The following is a 26,266-nucleotide window of genomic DNA, read 5'->3' on the forward strand; positions in this document are numbered from 1 at the left end:
ACAGAAGAAGCTCCAGCATCTTTGATACTATAGTTCTGTAGACTTCAAAGAAACTGCTACTACAAGACGATGAGTTTCCTTGGGGGTGGGGGGCTCAGTCTCATAAATGTCTGTCTTTCCAGTGTGTAGCACAGTGCTTGACACGTAACAGATCTTTAACAATTTTTGGTTGAAAGAATGAATACATTGAGACAGAAGACAGTCTTGTGACATTGGGGGCTGTCCTTTATTTCTAAATCCTTTTATGCCAGAAGGTTTCATTGAATTTTCAGGTTGGCACATAAATGTGACCTTGTCCATGTTAACCAGGTTAACACTAATACTGTCTTACTCTGTTATTTTAACTGAACCTGAAGTAATTGGGACCTGAGCTTCTTTCTTGTCTGGATTGATAAGTAATCTGCAAACAGCTAGATGGACTGGTCAGACCACACAGAGCTGGTCACTCTCATTCTATCTGACTCATTCTCTCTGAGGACTATCAAGATAATGAACATCTCAGAGTTGCATTTATTCTAGAATAGAATGCTGTAAAAGAAAAATTAAAATTATTTATAAGAAAGCCTGGGAGGAAAAAAACAAAATATACTACAATGCTTGATGGTAATAATAGGGAAGTCATTTAGGAAATCAAGTGCACTAATCAATTTATAGCTTCCCTGGTATAAAAGAACCAAGTTATATTATTCACGGGCTAAGCACTTTTCTCTAATTTTTAAAAATTGGGAGCAGATGACAAATTACTGCATGGTAACACATTATGAGGACTGAGCATGCATGTTTATATTTCATTGTTTTAATCGAATCTAATACAACACACACCAAAGCCCCTCATAACACACATTTAATGGCATGCATACTCATGATTTTGCTGCATAATAATTAGGCATTAGTGATAAGCAGTTCCCATAAATTACTGTAATTAGTATTACTCTTATACCACCACGGCAATTTTTTTTAGGTTTTCCCTTCTAATTGTGTTAATTCTTTAGTATCTATCATCAACACAAATGTCAGCAGTTTCCCTAATGCCATGTGTGACTTAATTATTATTCTTTGCCCAGAGTAAGGTCTCAATCAATGTTTGTTGGATTGAATTGAATGAAATCATCATGCAGTAGCTAATGTTCACTATGTTATAAGATAGAAAACCTGGGTTTTCTCCTCTGGGGTGAAGACCTCTGTGTGCACTTCTCAGGGTCAAGTTATCTTTCTTCACATATGCTTAATCTCTTTATTCCTTCTTTGAAAGAGCCTTATGTTTCAGAAATCGATGAAGTGCAGGTCAGGAAATGCTTGGCTAGAGCAGAAGGCGATAACCATTGATCACTCACCTTCTGTGTAGCTCAGAGATGAGGAAATTGGGTAAAGACAAACCTATACATGAAGGGGAAGGGGACAGTGAAAACGTATCCTCAGTACCAAACATCTTGCTAAGTTGGGATGAGAACTGAGATGAGATTAATTTAGTTCACTTAACTTTTGGGGCAAGATTAACAGAGAGATGGGAAGAAAGTTGATGATTTCAAAACCATCAACACCCTGTGAACCCGTCATCACAGACACCTGGTATGAGGTAAGGGCAATTTATTCCGGATAACCTTGTCCTTGAATGACTGACTACAGAGTTAAGAGAAAAATTCCTTGATTTCAAACTATGTATTCTTCTTCTTCTACTAGTAGGAAGCAGAGCTTTTCTTCTAAAGTATGAGAAAAATATCCTAAGAATTCAGATACCTCACAGAAAACACATATTTGTAAATCTCAACCAAACTTTGAAAATGAGACAAAATTTTTTCTTGGATTGTTTAGGAGAGGGGACCAAAAATTAGATATGTATCCATGAAGGAAGTGCTGGACGGGCAAATATTGATGGCCTTCACAAAGCCTGTCATCTTGATTTTGTCGCATCTTCATGGTAGCCATATATAGTGATGGTACCTAACTGTGTTTCTTGGTAAAACAGAAAAAAGTCACAGGGTATAGAAGCACTGGGAAGCTCTACTCATTTCCTATTGCTGCTGTAACAAATTATTGACTTAAAACATCACAGAGGTATTATCTTACAGTTCAATAGGTCAGAAGTCCAATATATACCTCATGAGGCAAAAATCAAGATATTGAAAGGTTGCATTCTTTCTGTGTGGGCTCTTGAGATGAATATGTTTCCTTACTTCTTCGAGTTTCTCAACTCTTCTTCCATCTTCAAATCCAGCAGCATAGCAACTCCAACTTCTCTGTTTCCCTCTTTCACTTATAAGAAGAACTCTTGTGATTATATTTGGACAACACAGATCACACAGGTTCATCTCCCCATCTCAAAATATTTAACCTAATCAACACTGCAAGTTCCTTCTGCCATGAAAAGTAACACACTTACAGGTCTGGGAGTAGGATGTGGACCTTTTGTAGGGAGAAGGGGTGCATTATTCTGCTGACTACAGGAACCTATTCTCCATCTGACTCACAAGTATTGAACTTCTTCACAAAGCCCCACAATTTTGAAACCTGTGTTTCAAGGAGGAAGGACACCCCTTCCTCCTCTATGGAACAGCCTCTTGTCTACCCAGCCTCCTATGGCCCTTTGAACATTAGGGTTCATGGTCTTATTGCATCCCTGCATTCTGGATTGTTTTCCTGCCTTCTGGCCAGTGCAGGAACAGACTCTTAAATCACAAAGTTCTTAGTAATGTGTTTGCTATGTCCACATGTCAGAGAGTAAACATCCTACCTGATTTGTTACTGGGACTTCCACAGGCAATTCAGGATTAGGAAGCATTTCTGTAGATATTACTGTGCAGCGGGGCCTGTTTAAAATGTTTTACCTGTATTAACTCTTCACAACACTCCATAAGAAGAGTGATAACATTATCACTATTTTGTAATTAAGAAAACAGGGCCGGAGGCACCTGGGTGGCTCAGTTGGTTAAGTGTTTGCCTTCTGCTTTGGTCATGATCCCGGGGTTGGAATCAAGCCCCACGTGGGGCTCCCTGCTCAGTGAGGAGTCTGCTTCTCCCTCTCCCTCTACCCCTCCCATCTGCTCATACTCTCTCTCTCTCTCACAAAAATGAATAACAAAAAATTTTTTAAAAATAAATAAATGAAAAGGAAAAAAAAAGAAAGAAAAAGTGCTGGGCAAGGTTGAGAAAATTGACAAAGTTCACACCTAGTAAACGGCAGGGATAGGAGTCAAACCTAGTACGTCTGGTTCTGGAGCCTATGCTACCAGTCCCCACTGCATATTGCCTCTCACGGCGTGTGGAACAAAAGCTCAAACTAAAAACCCAAACACTGCTATACTAAACTAAAAATGATGCAGGAAAGATGGGGAGTGGGAAGGAGGGGGGGGGAAGATTTGGGGAAAGAGTGAGCACATATGCACTGGGATAAGAGGCACTTTGTACAGCGTACAGAGACACCCATGGAGGGGGCCCCTGGGAGCGGACAATAAGGCTCATTTGCATCCTGCTACATCCACCCAGAGGGGATGCCTTTTTCCATTGGCACAAAGGTACTATATAGCTAGTGGCAATCCTGTGTACAAACTGATGAGCATCTTTTGTTTGTTTGTTTGTTTTTTCACTAGGAGAAATGGAGCTATCTAATAGACATTATATTAAAAGATTCCAAAAATTTGTTTTCTAGCATCATGACTGTTTGCTACCCATTAGAACTCCTATGGAAGTATTCACAGGGTAAGTGTATTGAGCTCTTTGCTGTAAAATCTGGTGCCCATACAGTATCAGCCCTAACGCCCGAAGGCCACCGGACTCCTAACTTACAAGAATCATTTCCTCTTTTGTAGTTAAGGCTCAAGATCTACCTACATCTAAAATTGTGTCATTTTGTTTCATTTTTTTAAACATAAAGAGCACTCGGATGGAGAGTTGCTATCTTCTTTCAAGATATCTTCTTTGAAACACTAAGTGGTATTTTTGCCCCGTTGAGGCTGCTCTATTTATCAAGTTCTTAACTAAAAGATGTTCCATGGAAATCACATTAATCATTGATTTATACTGACTAGATAGCAGAAATTCAATAATCAATGAATTTTAATCCTGAAATATTAATTCTTAGTCACTCACTCAGTAGTTAAAATATTTAACAACCTCATATTGCTTGTGTATTAAAACTGCTCTTTAACACAATGGCTGTTTCTGAAAATGCTTGGATGTGGGAAATAATTGCATTTCTATTGAAGCTATTAGAATGAATCACAATTGGATTTCACATAAAAGTTTTTAATGCATAGATATTTCACATAATATGTTCGTAGGCAAGGGTTCTTCAAATAAAGCCGTTTTGTCCACAAGAAATTTTATCTGTGAGTCAGCTTTACCTCCAGTTAGAGCAGATAGTCTTGCTTTTTACTTTTTTCTTGGTTTCTTTTTCATTTTCTCCTTAAATTATTTCTAGGAGTGCTGTAACACTGCGTGGGCTGAATGTTTGTGTACCCTCCCTTCTGAAATCCGTATGTCGAAGTCCTAACCCCCGGTGTGACGGTATTTGGAGGTGGGGCCTCTGGGAGGTGATTAGGTCATGAGGGTGGAGTCATCGTGAACAGAATTAGTGCCCTTATAAGAGGAGACCCGAGAGAGATGACTTTTCTCTCTCTCACGTAAAAATGCAATAAGTAGGCGTCCATCTGCAAACCAGGAAGAGGGTCTTCACCAGACACAAGATTAGCCAGCACCTTGATCTTGTACTTCCCAGCCTCTGCAACTGTGAGGAATAAACTTCCCTGTTTTAGCCACCCAGTATGTGGTAATTTGTTATAGCAATTTGAACTAAGAGAAACACCGAGAGCCGTTGTTGCGGTCGCTTTGTGAAAACAGGGTGGACCCCATCCAAAATCTGGGTTGGGTGGCAGGATGACAATGCCACATATACACCAAGATGGTATGAAAATGTTTATTACCAACATAATGGGACTTTCTGAAGAGTTCCAGACAGGACCCCGAGCTGGTCCAAAATGGCTGAGAGAAAAAGCAAAGGAGAGCAGTCTGATTTTTCACGGTAATTAGAAAGGTAGGGCCAGAGTAAGGGCTCTCGCTAGTGGTTTGAACTTCCCACCAGAACCAAAGAGGGAATGCCTCAGCTTTAGCACCAGCTTCGCTTGATGGGGCCAGAGGAGAAGGAAGAGGGGAAGCTTAAAAGCTACAGGCAAGGGGCATCTGGGTGGCTCAGTGGGTTAAGCCTCTGCCTTTGGCTCAGGTCATGATCTCAGGGTCTTGGGATAGAGCCCCATGTTGGGCTCTCTGCTCAGCAGGGAGCCTGCTTTTCCCCCTCTCTCTGCCTGCCTCTCTGCCTACTTATGATCGATCTCTCTCTCTCTGTCAAAAAAAAAAAAAAAAAAAGTAAAATCTTAAAAAAAAAAAAAAGCTGTCAGCAATCAAGAAACGGAGTCAGATTCGTTATTACAGTCCTTCTTTTTAGAACCTGTCTATACAATAGGATTTTCCATTAACCCTTATAGAAGTAAAGAATATATTATCTTTTTAAAAAATAAACATTTTAAAACATTTTCCTTTCAAAGTAAAAATTACGTATAGCAGGGCCTGGTGGAAAAAGCAGAAGTTAGAACCAAATAAACCTGGAATCAAATCTGAGTTCTGTTGATGGTTTACTGTATCCATCAGGATTCAGTGCAGGAAACAGAATCTACCATAAGTATCTAAAGCACAGGGGGTGTAATTGAGAAGGTAGATGCTTATAAAATCATTGGAATGGCTGGAGAAACAGTTCGTAGGCTACATCCCTGGAGTGACTCCAAGAGCTCTAGGGAGCTGCTTCCCCAAGATAGCACTACCTTTGATGCTGCTCCGGAGCTCTGCTGGAAGCAAGCAGCCTCTTTGGGCACTGCCATAGAAGCTGCTTCTCACTACCCCAGAGACTGGGCAATGATACTGGGCTGCTATGGAGGTAAAGCTTTACCTTTTCATGGTCTTGCTTGCCAGCAACAAAAGCCACGAGCCACAAGAAGTTCACCTCTGCCTCCCTGCTATTGCCCAAATTTTGTCGGAGAATATGTAGTGAGTAGAGGCTAACTCACATCTAGAACCTTAGCTTGAAGGGAATCTGAGAAAATTTCATATGAGCTTTATAGGGTTAAATGGAGGTTGACTAGAACAATCCAGAGCCACTTCCCTCTCTCTGTGATCTGGGACAAATGTTTGAATTTTAATTTTCTTTCTGCAAAATGGATTTAATTTTCTTGGATAGCCTTACAATGAAAGGCTATCCAAGGACAAGAGGTCATATAATTAAAGTATCTAGGATATGGTAGTCGGCCAAATAACCCTATCTCTCATTACGGTTATGTCGAAGTATTTCATCTCTCTCTCTCTTTTTATAAGATTTTATTTATTTATTTGGCAGAGATCACAAGTAGACAGAGAGGCAGGCAGAGAGAGAGAGAGAGAGGGGAAGCAGACTCCCTGCTGAGCAGAGAGCTCGACATGGGGCTTGATCCCAGGACCCTGAGATCATGACCTGACTGAAGGCAGAGGTTTAACCCACTGAGCCACTCAGGCACCCCCTATCGAAGTATTTCAGAATTTTAGAAATCATTACACTGAGAGCCCTACTGAACAGTTCAGTTGTTTTATTATAAAGCACATCAACAAAGAAGTTTCATTTCAAGGTAGTCTGTGGGGATTGTATAGTCCAAGTGCTAATTTTAGAGATAAATAATAATAAATAACATTGCAATTTATAAATTTTGGGACTCAAAGTCATGTCTCCCTATATGGTAATATCTATGCATGCATTAATTCTACTGTTTCAGATTGTTTTGATTACTGTTTGTGCTGGACATAGTACTTGCTGGGTTTGTAGAAGAGAAATAAATAACTAGATCCTACCCATTGGAGCTTTACAGTCCAGTGGAACAGGGATATGTTAAATAAATAAACAGAACTGCAATGCAATCACTGTGAAGGAAAACTGCAGGTTGCTGAGAAAGACAATAGTAAGAAAAAATAAGTTTGCCAGATTTAGCAAATAAAAATACAGGATGTCCAGATACACTTGAATTTCAGATAAACACCAAATAATCTTTTAGTGTAAGTATGAAGCATTAAAAAAATTATCTGATCACCTAAAATTCAAATTTAGGTGTCTTGTATTTTATCTGACAGCTCTGGGGTAAAGACTAATTTAACAATGCCACATTTTCCCTCTTCCAAATGAGCAGAACTGAGCTCAGAGAAACACAGAGACTTGTTTAAGATTACCTGTTAATTGGATATGGGGACAGAATTTGAGCTCAGAGCTGTTTGATTGCAAAGCCTTTTGTTCATAACTGGCCCCCCTACACAGAGTGCAAATTGAAAGAAAGGGGCTGGCCACTTCCGGTTCCTGGATGGCAGGTTTAATAAGCAAGGGAACTTACCAATGTTTGAATTTTTATGAGGCTTGTTTGGAGCAGCTGCAAAACAATAGATCTCACCTGCCTTCCAGAATCTTAAAAGTTTATATGAAGGCATTACCTGAGTTGTCACATAGCTAGTCCAGATGGTCTCAACAACACATAGCTCTTTCAAGGCTGCATCCTGGAAAATGCCTCCCACTGTGAGAACCACCGAGTGTTCCTTCTAAGGGTGGGGGATGGGGTGAGGAGCCTCCCATTGCCCTGGTCTAGCTCACAGGACATGTCCTTTCAATGACTGTAAGGGCCTATTTAGCCATCCGGTTAAACAGTAATTTTGTTGTTTATGCAGTAAAACTTAAACTGTCTCTGCCCCTCTTCCCCCCAGGACACTTACTTAAAAACAAGTCCCAGAAACCTGTCCCAGGTAACAAAGCCCAAATACAGGGGGGGTCAGGCCAGGTGGATGTATCCAATCAGTGGGGGTGCATCTGTCTCCCTAGCTACCAAGGAGTATGGGCCCTGCCCTTTGGGGGCCTTTTGGGTGCCAATTCTGACCAAGGTGATAGGCTAGTTCAAATATCTACTATAGGGTAAACTAATTCAATTGATTGAATTGGTCACTTATGTGTGACCTAGCATGACTATGTAGCTTTCTTTGTGTGTTACAATCTCATTGGCCACCTGTGCATGGCCATGCCCAACCACATGGCCTTTGTCCTTAAAGGCTAGTCTGTAAGGCAGAGAGAGGTTGCCCTCTCTGTAAGAGGTGCAACCCCGAAGGGTCAGTTTGTTTCTCGATGCTTGGCGTGAAATAAAGCTTTGCTTGACCTTTGCTTTATATCGGTCTCTCTCCTTTGACCATAGACCCAACATGACCTTCTCCAAAGGAATCACAAATCACAGTTAAAGGAAGGAATGGTCTCAGGTATATTGTTACTGTTTAGGAAAGTGATTTTGGTTTGTGTTTTACATATAATATTTCAGTTTTTGTCACTTTCAGCCTTCAGTCACTTTCTTGTGACTCATTCGGAAGGGAATTAACATTGAAGTTTTAAAACAAATTGCCATTTTCATCTGGGAAGTTTTTAATATCCTATACTCTTCTGAGGTGTCAATAATTTGCCTTCCCATAGGAGAGCTTTGTCTTTCACTTCAAGATCTATTGGATTTCTTGTGGTGATGAGATAAACAATATCATTAATTCATGACTATAAAGAACTTCAAAACACATTTTCATTTTTTGTTAGACTTCTAACATCTCGAACTGTTGAGCAGAATATTTTAAATGCTACATATTATTTTAAAATAATGCATATTTATTATTATCTTGTTGTTGTTGTTGTTGTTGTTGTTCTGGGAGAAAAAGAGAAAGTTCCAGAGTATAAAGGAAGAAAAAAAACATGTATGCCAAAGGGAACATAGAACATGACTTTTTCCTTTCTGTGATTTTGGGCTATTATTACCCTTAAAAGTTAATCAAGAAAAATGACTTGCTGAATAAAGTAGCACGTAGGGTTATATTTTTAATAAAAGTATATTTAAAAACATAAGTTCCTGTGTAATTACCATGAGATGTGAATGTACTGCCCATGGCATTGACCTGAGTAAATTATGACCACATTTCTGATGCAGAGTGAAGTCAAGATGGTTGAGTTATCCAGGGATGGTAAAGAGTTTCCCTTCAGCTGTCAGCTCTGACAAATTGGTAACTCCAGGGTGTCCCATTCAAAAAGGCTCTAAAACCAAATCTCAGCTAAGGAGAATGCATCAGTGATTGACTAGCAATGTCTGTTATGGCTAAATGATGGATTGTTTTTTGTCAAACATAAATGCAAATATAGGATTGGTTATTATAAGAGATGAGATGGACCTGTGCCAACTTAAAGGCCTACACACACACACACACACACACAATGTTTAATAAATTATTCTAAACTTTTTTTTTTTTAAGCAGGTGTCTGAGAGTTAGGGAGATTTTTCCTTACTTGTTAATATAGAAGGTAGAAAGATAAATTCTGGTCTCTTTTAGGCTCTAAATAATTGATTTCGCTCATGAAAATTTTGTAACGTTTGATAAATAGGTATATAAATATTATTCAGCAAACAAACACGTAATTAGGTTGCATTCTCATTCAACCCTTTGGGTGTAAGGCAAACTGGAAACTCGATTATGCAGTTCTTGGGACAAAGCTAGGACATAATGTGTCAGCTGGGGAGAATAAAGGAGAGAAAGACGAACTAAAAAGGGAAATAGACAATGGGAAATTATTTTTTAGACTGTGAGGAGAAAAGTAGTTCATGCTAATACTCGCAACTCAAATTAGTGAGAGAAAAATGGACTTAACTGGGAACTTTCAATCATTTAGTGCTCAGAATGGACCTGAAATGCAGATATAGAACAGAATCTTACTTTGTGATGTTTTATGGAAAAATTCAATAATGGTAGCTAATATCTATTGTGGAGATAGTGCTTTGCAAGTCTTATCTCTTATATTTCAAATATAACAACATAATCCCCAGGAGGTGGCTTGTGTCTCAAAATAATGAAACTATGGCTTAGGGTAACTAATGAATGCCTCGGATCTCCACCCCACCCAACTGATCTGGATAAGACCCCTTGTTCTTTGTCAGTGACTGCCTATATTATTTTTCCAAAACCCTGAGTAAAGTGTATGCTAAATTTTTCTCATTCAAAATAGAAATCTTTGCATGTACCAAATACCAAATACCAATACCAAAATAAAATAATTGAGTGTGGTTGGCTGATTAAAGCCCTTCTCCTTCTCTCCCAGAGATATCCAGGACCTAATGCCTAGAATCTGTGAATGGTACTTGGTCTGACAAATAAGGGCTTTGCAGATGGGATTAAGTTAAGGATTTCAAAATGGGATTATTCTGGGTTATTCCATACATGCAATCACATGTATTCTTATGAGAGAGAAACAGGGAAATTAGAGACAGACAAAAGGCAATGTGAGCAGAGAGGCAGAGATTGCAGGAATGCAGCCACAAGCCAAGGAATGCCATCAGCCACCAGAAGTTAAAAGAAGCAAGGACTGAGCTCTCTCTTAGGGCATTTGGAGGGAGCATAGCTCTGCTGACACCTTGATTTTAGCATGGCGAAACTTATTCCAGATTTCTGGCCTCCAGAACTGTGAGAAAATGACTAACTGTTGTTTTCAACCACCAGGTTTGTGGTACTTTACTGAAGGTGCATCAGGAAGCTAACACACAGAGAACAAAGGAGAGCAGATTGTTTAAGGCACTAAATTTGTGGTAATATGTTATGGCAGCCATAAGAAACCAATCCAATGAGCTTGAAAAAGGCCAACAGACTGTTTCTTCCCTCAGGCAAGTCTCCCCAGACGAGGTGACCTTTCCCTAACTAATATGTCTCAGCACTTCAAATTTGCTTTCAGTAGCATTAACTTGTAATCGCGTTCAGTTATCTTGTTTGTCTCCGTATCTCAAGGTGCCTAGAAAAGTAACTGCCACATAATAGGGCTGAGTAAATATTTGTCTAATGACTGAGTGGAATTTGAGGCACAATGTATACAGGGTGGGTGAAATTTTGTGGATTGTGAGTCTTGCAACTCCTGGCAGGGTGAAGTCCTTTGGCGGCAGGGTTGGGGCAGGGAATGGGGTACAGCAGTTAAGACCAAGAACACTCAGTTCCAGCCACATGGCCCAGGTGGGCAGCCACCAGCTATATTCCCCCTTGGTCAAGTGTGAGGACACTGAGCCCTTGTCCATCAAGAGCTGAATTTATTCAACTCTTAGGTTTGTGCACAACTGTCTAAAAATGATCTAGACTACTTTTCCCTACTTTATGTGCCCTGGTCTTCATTTTCATAGTACTTACCACATTTCACATATATTGGTGGATTAGTCACCAATATCTGTTCTCCATCCTTTCACACCCGCCTCCCTAAGGGGAGGCACTTAGACTCTTCACAGCCTCAGAACTTAGCGTGGTGCCTGAAACTTAGTAAAACGTCAAGAATATTTGTTCAAGGTTCATAAACGTAACTTTTCTATACTGGAAAATATATACGATAGTGATTATTACCTTTTGTTCTTGTTAAAGCCTATTTGAGACTTTGATGAAAGCCATGGAAACACTTCCCAGAAAAATTCAGAATTCTGTCACATTTTCTGGAGATTCATTGACAGCCTAAACCCATTCATGTGGGGCTTATCATTTCCAAATTATATTAATTTTCCATTTTAAACAGCAGATGTTAAGTTTTATGGAACACTTGTTATTTGTCAGATTTTTGTGCTGTTTTACATGTAATATTTCAATAACCTTCACAGCTCTAGGAGGTAAGTTCTGTTTTGAAAGAATTAGTGCAAAAGAGACCAACTTACTTATCCAAGCTCATAGAACTGGTTAGCAGCAGAGCCGGGACTCAAACCAAGATCACTATATCACTATTTTTTTTTTTTTTTTAAGTAGCCTGAGTTTGCACTCTTTTTTTTTTTTTTTCTCAAAGATTTTATTTATTATTTTGACAGACAGATCGGAAGCAGGCAGAGAGGCAGGCAGAGAGAGAGGAAAGGAAGCAGACTCCTCGCTGAGCAGAGAGCCCGATGTGGGGCTCAATCCCAGGACCCTGAGATCATGACCTGAGCCAAAGGCAGAGGCTTAACCCACTGAGCCACCCAGGCACCCCCTGAGTTTGCACTCTTAACCACTAAAAATCATCTGCCTGTTCTATGTTCCTGCCCATAGTGAGCAATGGAGTTATCCAGTGAAGACACTTAATCTCCCCGAGTAAGAGTCTGAAATGATGATATTAGCTGGCTTGAGCTCCTGGCTTGATGTGAGCAAAGCTTCCTTGATCAAACAGGACAGCCTGTTCCCCCAACAGCACTCAGGATGCATAGAGAGCCCACATTCCTGCTGTACTTGTTTAGCAATTGGCAGCGATGTGGCTCTAAATTATCTTGTGCATGTTTCAAACCATTTAAATTGTCATTGTAGGATTTTGCCTATTAGCAAAATACCATCCCCTGAATACTGATTATGTAAAATAGCACAATTGTCTGGTGATAGGAAAGCAATGACTTTTGAATGTGGTCCAGCCGTATGATGGCTCTTTTTGGTGAAATGTAAGGAAGTTGCTTGTGTAATATTCTTTCGGTAATTAGGTTCTGGGTATATTCATATTTTACCACATGTTGATACAAAATAAATAGGCACAGTATTTTAAAAAATGCTTCGTGGCACATAAATGCCCTTTTGTCACGGTTGAGGCGGAGGAGAGTAAGACATGTCTTCTTTAGCATTTTTTTCCCTTCTTCTTTGGTGGTGACAACATTTCCACTGGAGATTGAGTGAACCCAAGAACTCTAAATGCTCTCTTGGCATGGGGGTCAGGTCTTAGCTGCCTGGTCTGAGGGGGTTGGGGAGGAAAGCACTCCTGGTTAAATTGGAGGTCATTAGCATGCTGGTGATTGATCAGCCGAGTTATTCACTTTAAAGCTTCAGCATTTTCACATATAAAGTAATTTTGGTCAGTAAGAGCAAATTATACTCATTATACCCAAATGCAAATACATGTTTAGAAAGCATGTGGTTTGGAAAACAAATGGGATATAATTCCAACACTAATGCCTCATTAGGGGCATTTGCACACATCTATTTCTATCTCCTAGATCTTTATAATCATCATAATGTCATGCCTCCCTCCATGAAATCAGGAGAATATTTATTTGTGTCGCTCTTACCACAGGCATGTGACAGAACTTATCTCCTTAAGGGGTGCCCTGAAGCCACTGCTGTTTTCATTTCTTCCTTTTGCACTAGTAACTATACTAATCAGATACAACTCAGCCTGAAATCGTGCAGAAATCCTAGGTAGCACCCTTTTAGACAAAGCTGTCTAATCCCCAGGAGATCACAAAATTAGGAAACAATTTTCCTTAGAATTCCTTTAGAATTAGCATCAGCACTGATCTTCAGTTAGGGATCTGTAAAGGCTCGACTGAAGTAAACTTGTTTATAGAAGATTAAAGATGGTTACAAACTCTTAAAAAAAAATTGCAAATTCTTTATTACCCTGCTTTTTGAGAGATGGAGCCTAATTCATCTCATGGAGTCTGAGCTTACCTACTGACTAACCAGTTTAGAGAATATAGCAAGGTCATTAAGAAGCCTTAGAGCTTCTGTCTAGAACTCTTGGAACACTCTTTCTGGGTACCTGGAGCTACTGAATAAGAAGTCTGACCACTTTGGGGCACCTGGATAGCTCAACTGGCTAAGCAACCTACTGGTGATTTTGGCTTAGTTCATGATCACAGGGTCTTGGGACTGAGCCCCATATTGGACTCTGTGCTCAGCAGGGAGTCTGATCCGGATTTTCTCTCTCCTTCTCCCTGTGCCTCGCTCCCTGCTGATACTCTCTCTCTCTCAAATAAATAAATAAATCTTTAAAAAAAAAACCCAAAAACCAACAAAACTGACTACTTTGAGATCACATGTAGGTATTTCACATGATAGTTTCAGCAGAACCCAGCCTTCCAGTCATCTATGCCAAGGCATTAGGGATTTTTTTCATTTTTTGTTTTTAAATTTCAGTGTGGGTCTTATTATTATTCAAGTACAGTGAGGCCAAAGGATCAGACGTTGACTGCCATTGAAAAGATTGTTCGTCAGGGATGCCTGGGTGGCTCAGTGGGTTAAGCCTCTGCCTTCGGCTCAGGTCATGATCTCAGGGTCCTGGGATGGAGCCCCTCATCACATTGGGCTCTCTGCTCAGCAGGAAGCCTGCTTCCTCCTCTCTCTCTGCCTGCCTCTCTGCCTACTTGTGATCTCTCTCTCTCTCTGTGTCAAATAAATAAATAAAAAATCTTTGAAAAGATAGTTTGTCACTCAGTTCCTGAGAGGAGGGCGTCTGCCACGCCATGCAGGGTCACAAGGGGAAGCACTGGGGTCGGTAAAGAGGAATGAGGGGAAAGCACATTTATTTATTTACTTTACGTTTATTTTATTTTATTATCTTACTTTCTTCTCCTCCTTTATTTCTCCCCCTTTTCCTCCCCCTCTTCTTCACTCTCCTCTTCTTCTTCCTCTCCTTCTTTTTCTCCTCCTCCTCCTCTGCCCCCTTTCCCTCCTCCTCCTGCTGCTGCTGCTGCTTCTTCCTCTTCTTCTTCTTCGTGTTTTTCTTTCTCTCCGACCCCTCTTTCTTCTTTTCCAAAAAGGAATGGGAGATGTAAGAAAAGCAGAGAAATTAGTTAATTTGAGTAATCTCAGTGGACTTCGGGTATAAGAGTTGACTCAACTTGCCTGGTACCTGGCTGTGAGGTGATTAAGACAGGAGAATATTGGTTCTGAGTGTATTGGTTCTATGAAAATCCAAAAAATGGGATTTCCCCATTTACTGGTGGGGGATACAGACTTTGGTTGCACATGAAGTGTTATCTTGCAGGGAGCAGTTTGCTATCTCTAAGCATTGGCTAGCCTTTGGAGGGACAATCTCTCCCAGGTCAGTGAGGGGCCAGATGCCTCCAGAGCATCAGGAATACAGAAAATAAGAAAATATAGTTAATATAACCAGAACTACAGGTAAAACCATGTTTGATGCTCCAGACCAGGCCATCTGCCAGCTGGTTACTATAGAAGTAACTCAATCGGACTCACATAGAACTGAAGAATTACCCATCTGAGCCCTGCCCAAATTCCTAACACACAGATGTGTGTGTGTCAACAGGTCATTTTCATCCACTGATTTTGGGGTAGTTTGTTATGCAATAATAATTAATTGCAACATTACACCATAGTCTTAGAGCAATTTTGCTTCCTGTATCACATACCTGAAAACCATTTAAATGAATATTCATTCTTTTTTTTTTTTAAGATTTTATTTATTTATTTGACAGACAGAGATCACAAGTAGGCAGAGGGGCAGGCAGAGAGAGAGAAGAGGAAGAAAGCAGGCTCCCTGCAGAGCAGAGAGCCAGACGTGGGGCTCAATCCCAGGACCCTGAGATCATGACCTGAGCTGAAGGCAGAGGCTTAACCCACTGAGCCACCCAGGCACCCCATGAATATTCATTCTTGATCAATAACAAAACTTGGCAAAATTTTAACTAAAGGTGACTTCTTGGTATCTTTTGGAAGAATTATATAATTAATGAGATTTTTCTTTTAGTGACTCTAATAAATAGGAAAATCACATACAAAACAAAGAATAACACAGAATAACAGAAAAGACTCCTGGTTTCTATATTTTAAAATCACAACATTTTCAAACTCGAGGGAGTAGCAGAAGTTCTACACCCTTTTCAAACTGACTCTGCCAAAGGTTAGTGGTTTGGGTTTCCAGGTGATATTAACATGAATGGGCTGTGAGGATAACAGTAATATTGAAAATGACTACACAGTCAGAAGATGCCATCTCTGTTTCCGTACAGATTAATTTCAGAGGGTCTTAGGGTTCTCTCAAATAGCCATTACACGACTGGCTTGAGTGGTGTCTGCATTTTTCTGTCCTGTGGAAGCCTCCATCTGGAATTTAATATGCACTCATCTCTTTTTCATTCCAGGAGGGATATGTAATGAAAATCTCCATATTAGTCATCAGCTGTCAACACTGACAAATTTCAATTATCATCCTTCGGTAGCAGTTCACACTAGAGAAGGAAATCAGGATGGCACACTGGGATAGCATACTTGTGACAGATCTATTTTAATTGCCTTTCTTATCCACATTTAACCTCCATCATTTTGACAGGAGAATGAAACTCACAGAGGAGGTAACTTTTCCTGCCAGTGATAAAGGTGGATGGTGTGGGGAAATAGGCTGCTAGAAAGAAACTGGGCAACACGCATCAATATATAGACTGGCATTGATTGCTGCGAATACTTCCTTTTCCTAGGAGGCCTGTGGTGGTAGCTCTGCTTATCAAAACACTTCGCATTTAATCAGCTGCTTGGATGGATGTTCCTGCTGATCATCCATAAATTATTCATCAATTAAAAAGACTTGGCATAATCTTTTTCTTTCCTTTCTTTCTTTCCTTTTTTTTTTTTTTTTGCTTCATTTTCTCAAAGATGAATTTTCAACAGCCCATAGCAGGAGTTTCCCTTAGTGAGTGCTCATCATTTCTTCCCATTCTTTCCAACAACACTGCTCATTTAGCTTTTTGATTACAGCTTGATGCTTGCATCAGAGGAAGCCTCTACCATGACAGATCATGTTAGCTTTGTGTTACTTTACTCTAGCTTCTTTCTTTTTCTTTAATCCTGAGAGATCTGCATGCTAGCCTTAAAATATAAAAGATGTGTTTTTCTCTAACGAGACATATTAGTTTGGTTCTGCACAGACCCATGTCTCATGGGATGTTTTTACTGTGAGTTCTATTCCTTGGGTGATCTGGTTTCTGTTATAATCCAGTCAAAATTAAATCAAGGTATCTTTCTCTAACAATAATTTACAAATGTTTACTGGCTCTGATTATGCTTCAAATCGCAATGCAACAGGTTATTTATTTTACTCATCTAATAACCCCTATGAGATAGGAACCGTTATCCATCTATTACAGATGAGAAAGAAGCTCAGGGATTTTTGAGTACCTCCCTCCCTCATGTTTCCACAGCTAGAAAGTAGTAAATCTGGGATTTGGTTCCAGGAAGGCTAACTCCAGAATCTGATCTCCAGTTTCTCTGCTACGGTACTCACTCACCGTCCGTGTCTGCAATGTTTTATCAACCATCTTAGTCATTGTTACTGCCCTATAGAAGAATAACATTTTCCTGGGGGCTTACAAATCCATTACTGCCTTGAGAGCTAGAAGAAAGGGTAGTGTGATCTCATCTCTCTCAGGAAAAGACCAAGGGGCTTAAGGTAATTTCCCCAGAGAATTTGTCCAGACACAAGGATAATAGTTGTATTTCAGAAAATGAATAAAGAAGTTGCCTATGGAATTTCCAAATTTAGGAAAGAGTAAAACCAGGAGTGAAAATGGAGCCAGGTAGAACTGAATGGGACAGAGACCTTGGATACCCATGACTTGTCTGTAGTGTTTTCTTAGATATGAAACCACAATGGTGGCCTGGATACCTTCATACACTCCTCTCATCCCCATTCAGTCCATGTTCACGCTGGAGCCACAGGATTCTAAGAGTTGTAATCCAACAAGTGTATGGTAAGGGAGCATATGTCACTTCTTGATTCTAACTCTTAAAGTAACGTAACAGAAACTTCTCAGCCAATAGTATTTACTGATAATCCAATATGTTTGCAATTTAAAAAGTATGCAAAATAGCATAATCCTCCTGCAACTTTGGGATGTCAAATGTATATCATTATTTTCACCAGAAGGACTTTGAGAAACAAGTGAAGAGTAAGGTGTTAACAAATTTCTAATTTTGAGAAGACAGTTAAGACAGGAAAGGAAGCATGCAGAGCTGTGGATATCAGGCCAAGAACGGCCCAGAAGGAGGCAAATTACAATCAGTTATAAATCATAGTAGAATTGAGAGGGGTTAAGCAGGTAATTAAAAAACATTTTTTTTTGAATAGCGATTGCAACCTTTAAGTTGAAAGAATGGACTTGGTGGATTTAATAGAACTCTTCCTAATTATTAAAAGGATAAACTCCATCATTTGATAGAGTGTTCCTTTTTAAAGCAAGCAAATCAAAACCACCTTGGGGTATGTGAATTAACTGTGCTCATTTATAAACTATAAAGTGCTTTATATCGAAGAGTACACATAAAACAAGCTGAAGACAAATCTATGAATGTATTTAGATTTACTGGTGCCAAGATTCCTTACCTTTCTTTAGAAACTATCCCCAATGAGATATAATATAGCTCTGGAAATATCAGGTCTCATTTAGTGCTTCTTGGTAGAATCTCGGAGCCTAAGAAAGCCAGGTTGCCTTTAGAATGATTAATATGCTAGTGCAGTTTTGAGTTATAAATATAATTGTTATCCCTGCCCCTGGGAGTATGACACATTTATCATGTAGTTCTCCAGCACCTGACACATAGGGCGTAGGGAGGGCTTGCATTTATTGAGTTCTGTGTTAGGAAGTGTCTGGGCTCTGAATATTACTTTACTGAACTCTCCAAATGACTCTGTTCATAAACCACCAGTATGCATATAAGGAAACCAAGGTTTAGGGAGCTGAAGTAAAACAGCTACAGGTTATAAGGCTGTGACTATAGAAGCTGATTTTAAGTTCAAGGTCTCTGGTTTTTAGAGTGGGCACTTTCTGTTACTACATCCTGCTATATTCTAGAGTATTATGGTACTTCCTACATATAGTAGGGACTTAGTAAATGTTTGTTGTATGACCTCTGAGAGATCAAGCCATCTGTATTAGTAAATTCCAAGAAAGTGAGAATGAAATAAAGTACAATTAAGAGACAATATGTGACTATTATTAAAATGATAGAAATAGACATAGATGAGCAATAATATTTGCAGAAACTCAAAGGAAAGTGCTTCTATTGAAGTGTAGTATTTGTCAAGGAACTCTTCTCAGTGAAAACTTTGTTTTTCAAAATGTGGAATTATTTATTTATTTATTTATTTATTTGACAGACAGAGATCACAAGTAGGCAGAGAGGCAGGCAGAGAGAGAAGAAGGGAAGCAGGCTCCCCACTAAGCAGAGAGCCCAATGTGGGACTCGATCCCAGGACCCTGGGATCATGACCTGAGCCGAAAGCAGAGGCTTAACCCATTGAGCAACCCCGGTGCCCCCAAAATGTGTAATTTTTAATTAAAATTTCCACTCTACATCTTATTGCCAATCTTTTCAGAAAAACTTATTACAGTTTTTCAATATTATATACGGGAAGGTGCCTGAAAGCATATTTATCCTGCAGTAAGTCTACTGCAGCACCAGGACACATTTTCCTTTCAGTAATGGGGTAAATTAAGCATAGGTGATCATCATTTTCAGGTGATTTTTCCTGACAGACTATACGAGCAAACCATGCAAATGTCCTCAAGGGAAATGCTCTACCTCGGTCTTCAAGAAAATTTCAGGACTGGCAGCATGTTCTCAGGACTAAATATCTCATTCAGACAAGGTCTGCTTGACCTTGAGAAGCAGCTGGGGATTCTGAACATCAAGCTACATGACTTCCCATAGATCACAATCAATCTAGTGCTGACCATGGTGTTGACTATCTTTGCGAATCCCAAGGAAAAAAAAAAAAGGCAAAAGTAGCTTTTGACTTAGCTGATTTGGTTAGAAGGGACCCTGAAGACCAGTTTGGATGATAGGAAAGTCAACCCATACTCCCCAGTTTGGGGTGATTTAATTTAGGTGCTTCCACTGACATCTCCATAATGTAAAGTGAATTCCATCAAATTGCAACGAAGACCCCTGCATTCAAATCCTGCCCCTTACTCCTCATTACCATATGAAAAGTTTCTATTTATCTTATTAACATCATTTCCAGATCATTTTCCAGGTGCTCTTCTTTTCTTACTTACACCTCTAAAGTTTTATACCTGTTTTGCTTATTTTCTAATTGAAGGTTTAAAGAGGCAGCTAAAATAAAAATTTTAAATTACAGTATGCAACAATATCCAATATTTAATTAATGTGTATGAAACACATACAAAAGCTTTATATACATTATATACATATATGTATACATATTATATATGTATAAATGTATATATATATATAAATGTATATATAAATATAAAAATTATATATGTGTATATAATTTCACTTAATCCTTATAATAATCCCATGATTACTCTACCATCCAAGTTTCAAAAATGAGGAAACTGAATCTCATGAGCTTAAGTGAAATTTTCCAAGGTTACACATGTAGTAAAAGGTATATTCAAGTTTCAGATCCAGAAATCTATTGTTTCAAAATCCATGCTTATCCTATGAATCCATGGTATTATCCTTGAACTTACATGGGAAAGCTATAACCTATGTGAATTATCTCTTTTATCATGTTTCATCAATTCATGTTCACTCAGCAACTATTTACTGAGAAATGACATTTGCAAGTTTTTAGAGTCTGATATGACACAATGCTCTCGCTTTTTGAATTTTTTGCAAAAGCTGAAATTTGGTGTGAACTATCAATTTTGATCATTTTTTAATGCCATTTATTCAGCTATATGTTATTTCATTTATTGATTCAAGCCAAGCCAAAATCCCTTCTCATCTGAAAATAAGCATCTATTCCAAAGCTTGAAGACTCCTGGTTTTCTTCCTTCAGGCCGGAGTTTCACACCCAAGTACTCCAGTTTCTCTGCATTCACTTTTGTCCCTTTCTTGCTGTCTTCTATGACCACCCTCATTTTGACTTTTTAGCCTTGATATTTCTTGAACTGATGCTCAGAAAGTCCTTCTACTCTCAGACATGGAAACATCAGAATGGTTTTCTCTCTTGTCTGTATCTCTTACACAGATGTACAACAAGAAAAACAAAGCAATTAGTGTTTCATGCTTGGTCTTTAAATTCAATGGAATCTTTTTGTAGTTCAGAGGAATCTCTGGATTCAATATCTTCTTTCTTTAATAGGAAGACTTCAGATTTATTTTGCATACTACATTTCTCTGTTATTATAGTAATTTAACATCGCATAGTAGCTATGTTTGTATATCCCTATTTCTGCCACTAAATTGTAAACTTTTTATGGGAAAGGACATTGTCAAATGCACCATGACCCTCACCTCATCCAGGCTTTGGACAAAGCAAAAAGAGCAAACACTCAGTAGAGATGACTGGTACACATCCTTTCCTTAACTAATACATATATGAATTTATGCACTGGAGACACACTGGTGAGCAAAATTAGGCAAGATCCCTGACCTCATCTGGTTTATGACTTTCAAGTTACTTTGGAGGGAGTAGAGAGAAGGATGGGGAAAACTGAGGAAGGAGAATCTAATATTATGTAAGTAATTACAGTGTATGAAATTATGTTAGGTATCTTATGTTTGCCATGCCCCATCACAAAGAAAGTAAATTAAACTTTCCCAAACACTTGTGTTATCTCCTAATAGGAAAATAAGTCTAAGTCATCAGTGTTTCTGGAGCATGGTTATTTGGTGGTTGTTACTTCAGCAGTTCTTTTCCCTTGACAAAGGTAGGAGCTGGGTTTGCTTTTGCTGTCACATTTGAATTCACCATTGACTATGATAATCATACCACTTCTTTCTTCACCTCTCAGCCTTTGGACATTTGCTGGTAACAACTCACACTCTTGTTACATTTAATTTTAAAAGCATTAACTAAAAACAAGTATCTATAAAACTGCTTTTATCCCCTCCATGTCATAACACGGGGGCCAAATGGGAGAAATAAGTAGGCTTAACATGGCTATTGAGATGAGAGTCTAGTTCTTGTTCTTAGACTACCTTCTCAAACAGAAGGGTTATCTATTACTTCTATTCTCAGCAGATTGTATAGTTTAGAACTGAGAGCTGATGGAGACTGATTTTGAAGGAAGAACACTTCCAGACAGAAGCTACAGCACTACAAGGTGCTTTCCCTTGTAAATTAGAGGAATTTATTTTAAAAGGAACAATTGTGTCAGGTTAACACAATTGGCAGCAGTGTGATTAAATCTGTGAGAGGGGAGCCCCAAACCAGGCCTGATGGAAAGTGTAATGCCAAGCTGCACTGAAGTTCTCTCAGCAATTAGAGAGACAAAATGACCAGGGTCTGTTTATAGATAAAAGATTAGCATGGTGTCTCAGGACTTTGATCATAGAATCTTAAGGAGCCAGATATTGATTGGGTTTACAAGCAATCACAGGAGCCCAAACTGTGCTTAAATAGAGTAAATGGGAAGAGATGAATAAGTTACCTGTTTGACTCAAAAGGTAAGATTAAAGACTATGTGCTTAAACACACGCATTAAAATATAAATCATCAATATTGGTCAAAGGGTACAGACAAAGTTATAAGATTAATAAGTTCTGGGGATCTAATGTAGAGCATGTTGATTATAGGTAATAATACTGTATTATAAGGACTACATCAAACTAGAAAAGTCTCAGTGCAGGAAAAAAAAATATTAACCAAATGAAAAGGCAACCTACTAAATGAGAGGAAATATTTGAAGATCGTATATCTGATTAAGGGCTAATATCTAAAATAAAGAATTTACACTACTCAACAGCAAAATATAAACAACCCAATTAAAAAATGGGCAGAACATCTGGATAGATTTTTTTTTTTTCCCAGAGAAGACATACAGATTGTCAACAGGTACATGAAAAGAATCTCAACATCATTAATCAAGGAAATGCTAGTCAAAACCATGATGAGATATTCTTTGAAATAGCTATTATCAGAAAAACAGGAAATAATAAGTGTTGCCAAGGATGCAGAGGAGAGGCAAACTTTGTGCACTCTTGATGGGGCTATAAATTGGTGCAGTCCCTGAGGAAAAACAGAATGAGAGTTCTCCAAAATTAAAAATAGAAGTACCATATAACCCAACAATTCTACTTTTGGGTGTTTGGCCAAAGAAAACAAAAATACTAATTTTAAAAATATATGCACCCTGTGTTCATTGCAGCATTATTTACAGTAGCCAAGATACAGAAACAACATAAGTGTCATTAATGGATAATTGGATAAATATACATTTATTGTAATATACACACATATATAATGGAATTTTATTCAGTTGTAAAAAAGAATGAAATCCTGTGATTTGTTGCAATAAGGATAGAACTTAGAGCATTATGCTAAGTGAAATAAGTCAGAGAAAGATAAATGCCATATGATCTTATTTATATATGTAATCTAAAAAACAAACCAAAAACCAAGCTCCTAGATACAGAGAATAGATTGGTGGTTGTCAAAGGTTTTGGCTTGGGGTAGAAGAAATGAGTAACCTATTGGTTGCTCTTTGTTGGTTCTGGTTTGACTAATTTGAAAAAAAAAATGCCTGTGTTAAATACTCGAATGATGCTGAGAGAGTAGCTTTTAAATGTTCTTATCACAAAAAGGAAATGATAATTATGTGAAGGGGTAGAAGTGTTAGCTACGCTATAGTAGTAATCATTTTGTAATAAATAAGCATATCAAATCAACACGTTGTACACCTTAAACTTACACAATGTTGTATGTCCCTTATATAAATATAAATGTATAAATAAATGAGTTTTTCCCAATAAAGCTGGAAAAAGTAAACAAAATTTAAAAATTAAGCATTTGTACATCATCAGGCATCATTGCAAGAGTAAGAATTGAAGAAAGAGGATTAGTTTCGAAGTCAGTCCTGCCTTCTCATTGGTGATTATTAGCATGAGTTCTAAAATAGAAGGCTTACTATAATTGAATGCAAGTCTCTGTTTTGTGAATTCCAATCCTTTGGGATTCTAGTAGCATTAAAAATGCAAAATGTTCACTTAGAGTTTTTACAACTTAAAATTTTGGACACTTTGCATATTCTCTGACTTGTAAAAAATTAATTTTAATTGACTTCAAATTTTAATGATTTTTCCAATGCAACTCAAAGAATCACTTTCAAAGGTCTCCAAAGTGTTAAAGAGTTTTCATAATTAAGTTTTAGTTTTTCTAAGCCATTGCTTTTCAAACACCACATTTGATAGATTCAGAATATTAAGAGTGTGAATACTAAAGTGTAGGTAACATGTCATATAAAGCAGTAACTTGGGGAAGAAAATTTATGTTCAGAGATATAAAGTAAGAATCAAATGGCTAGGGTTAGCAGAACATGTAAAAAGATAGGCTGTTTCAGTCGAAGGAGGTCAAGGCAAAAACAGGTATCAATAGTATAAATAATATAATTTCACATATGTTGCCAATAAGAATAGAAATATCAAATATTATGTCAAATATAGAAGAATAGGAATATCAAAATGAAGATAGAACTATAAAATAAAAAATAAATATTATAAATAAAAAATAAAATAAAATAAAATAAAAAATAGAAATATCAAATATAGAAGAATAGAAATATCAAAATGATGTCACAAGAACGTTTAAGCCTATGGTGCATTCTATACCGGTCTTTCTTAAGCACTATTTTAGCTTTGGGGTACTAGAGGTGATATTATATCATTTGAACAGAATTTGAAAAGGCAGTAGTTTTTAATATTTTTGGGTCACAGATCCATTTAAAAAGTTGATGAAACTGATAGATATTCTTATTATGTAAAAAGGATATATATTCCCACACACAAAATGTTACACACAAATTATGGGTTATTATGTTAGCAATCTGGACTCTCCAGAGATAGAGACTTATTAGGGGTGAGATTTGTGAATAACAAAGGGAAAAGAACTGGAGGAAACTGAGGGCACTATAAGACCACAATGCAGATCTGTCTCAGGTGAGGGAAAGACAGGAGGAAGGAAGGTTGGGTGTAACCATCTTGGACTATGACGTGGTTCTAAGAGGGTTTATCAGCCTGTTGGGGTTCCTTCAAATGGTTATCCATCAGAAGAATCCCTCATCTTCTAGAAACAGAAAGCCTTAGTATCCCTGTCCTTGACAGATATGCCTTGGTCTCCCAAGTCCTTGACTGGGAGCAGCCTGTTGTGTGTATGAACTTTGTAAGAAAATCTTAATGGCAATCAGAGGTTAACAGCCAGGGCTATACGTCGACGACTTCCTGTCACTGGAGATCAGAGAGTTATATCTCATAGCCCTCATACTCATGGATACAGGATGAAGAACTTGGTTTTAAAAAGAAGTGACATGAGGGGTGTCTGGATGGCTCAATCAGGTAAGCATCTGCCTTCAGCTCAGGTTAGGAAGTCCCTGGATCAAGCCCCATGTCCGGCTTTCTGCTCAGCGAGGAGTCTGCTTTTTCCTCTCTGTCCTTCCCTCTCCCAGCTCCTTCTCTCTCTCTTGCTCTTGCTCACTCTCTCCCTTTCTCTCACATAAATAAATAAAATCTTAAAAAAAAAAAAAAAAGAGAGAGAGAGAGAGAGAGAAGGGACATGATTGCAGAGATGACTTTTACAAAGTGATTTTCAGATCTAGGCTTATGACTTAATCTGCAGATCCGGACGAGTCTAACCTCAGGTGTAAGTTCCAAACTTAATTCAAATCTAAATGTAGTGTGGATTCTGCCAATGATTCATACCATTTATTTGTTAGTACTACTCTGAGCTAGGTTTGCACTAAGCAATTTATTATTTATATTAATTAATTCAATTGTAGGTATTGTAATAGCACTCCAACCAGTCTTAAGGGTTGAATTGGCTTAAGCTTATGCAATCCTTGCTTCCTGACCTAAGTCCCTTCGTTTGTAGCAGAACCAACCTACTTTACTGGAGATTTTGCAGATTTCTGGCCTTGAGAAGTGAAGGATCAGAATTTTCCAGAAGATAAGGGAAGGCCTTCCCACATTTGAAAACAGCTGCCCTGATGCCAGCAAGTCTGTTCAGACTGAACACCTGCTTCTCCCACCATTTCCCATTCTTCACCCCACCATTTTTAAAGATTTTATTTATTATTGAACAGAGAGAGATCACAAGTCGGCAGAGAGGCAGCAAGAGAGGGGGAAGCAGGCTCTCTGTTGAGAGCCCGATGTGGGACTCAGTCCCAGGACCCTGGGACCATGACCTGAGCCGAAGGCAGAGGCTTAACCCATTGAGCCATCCAGGAGCCCTGCATTCTTTACCCTTTAAAACCTTATAGTTTGCCTGGAAAAGACAGATGGTCTTTGAGACATTAGTCCACCAATTTCCCAGGTTGCCAACTTCCTGAATAAAGCAACTTCTCCTTTGCCACCATCATTTATCTCTTGAGTATTGATTTTTAAGCAATAAACGGTAACAGTGTTACATATTTGATTTCATAGTGTTGAAATAAAAAAATCAAGTGTTACATACTCGATTTCAAAAGTGTTATAATACTTGATTTCATAGTTAAGAATCTGAGTAACTTGCCCATTTATCTAGAAA

At 38.5% G+C, this 26,266-nt stretch overlaps 1 pseudogene across 1 annotated transcript in view; it reads left to right on the top strand.

Annotated features, from left to right (window-relative positions):
• The first annotated feature begins 5,727 nt into the window (after nucleotides 1–5,727).
• LOC309868079 (zinc finger protein 346 pseudogene) overlaps nucleotides 5,728–26,266 on the top strand; it is a 101,520-nt pseudogene continuing 80,981 nt past the window's right edge. Inside the window, exon 1 of the transcript in view lies at nucleotides 5,728–5,923. The product of the transcript in view is annotated as a zinc finger protein 346 pseudogene (transcript). The remainder of the gene's footprint in view (nucleotides 5,924–26,266) is intronic.

The sequence above is a fragment of the Mustela nivalis genome (assembly GCF_964662115.1).
Source record: "Mustela nivalis genome assembly, chromosome: 6".
Lineage (NCBI taxonomy): Eukaryota > Metazoa > Chordata > Mammalia > Carnivora > Mustelidae > Mustela > Mustela nivalis.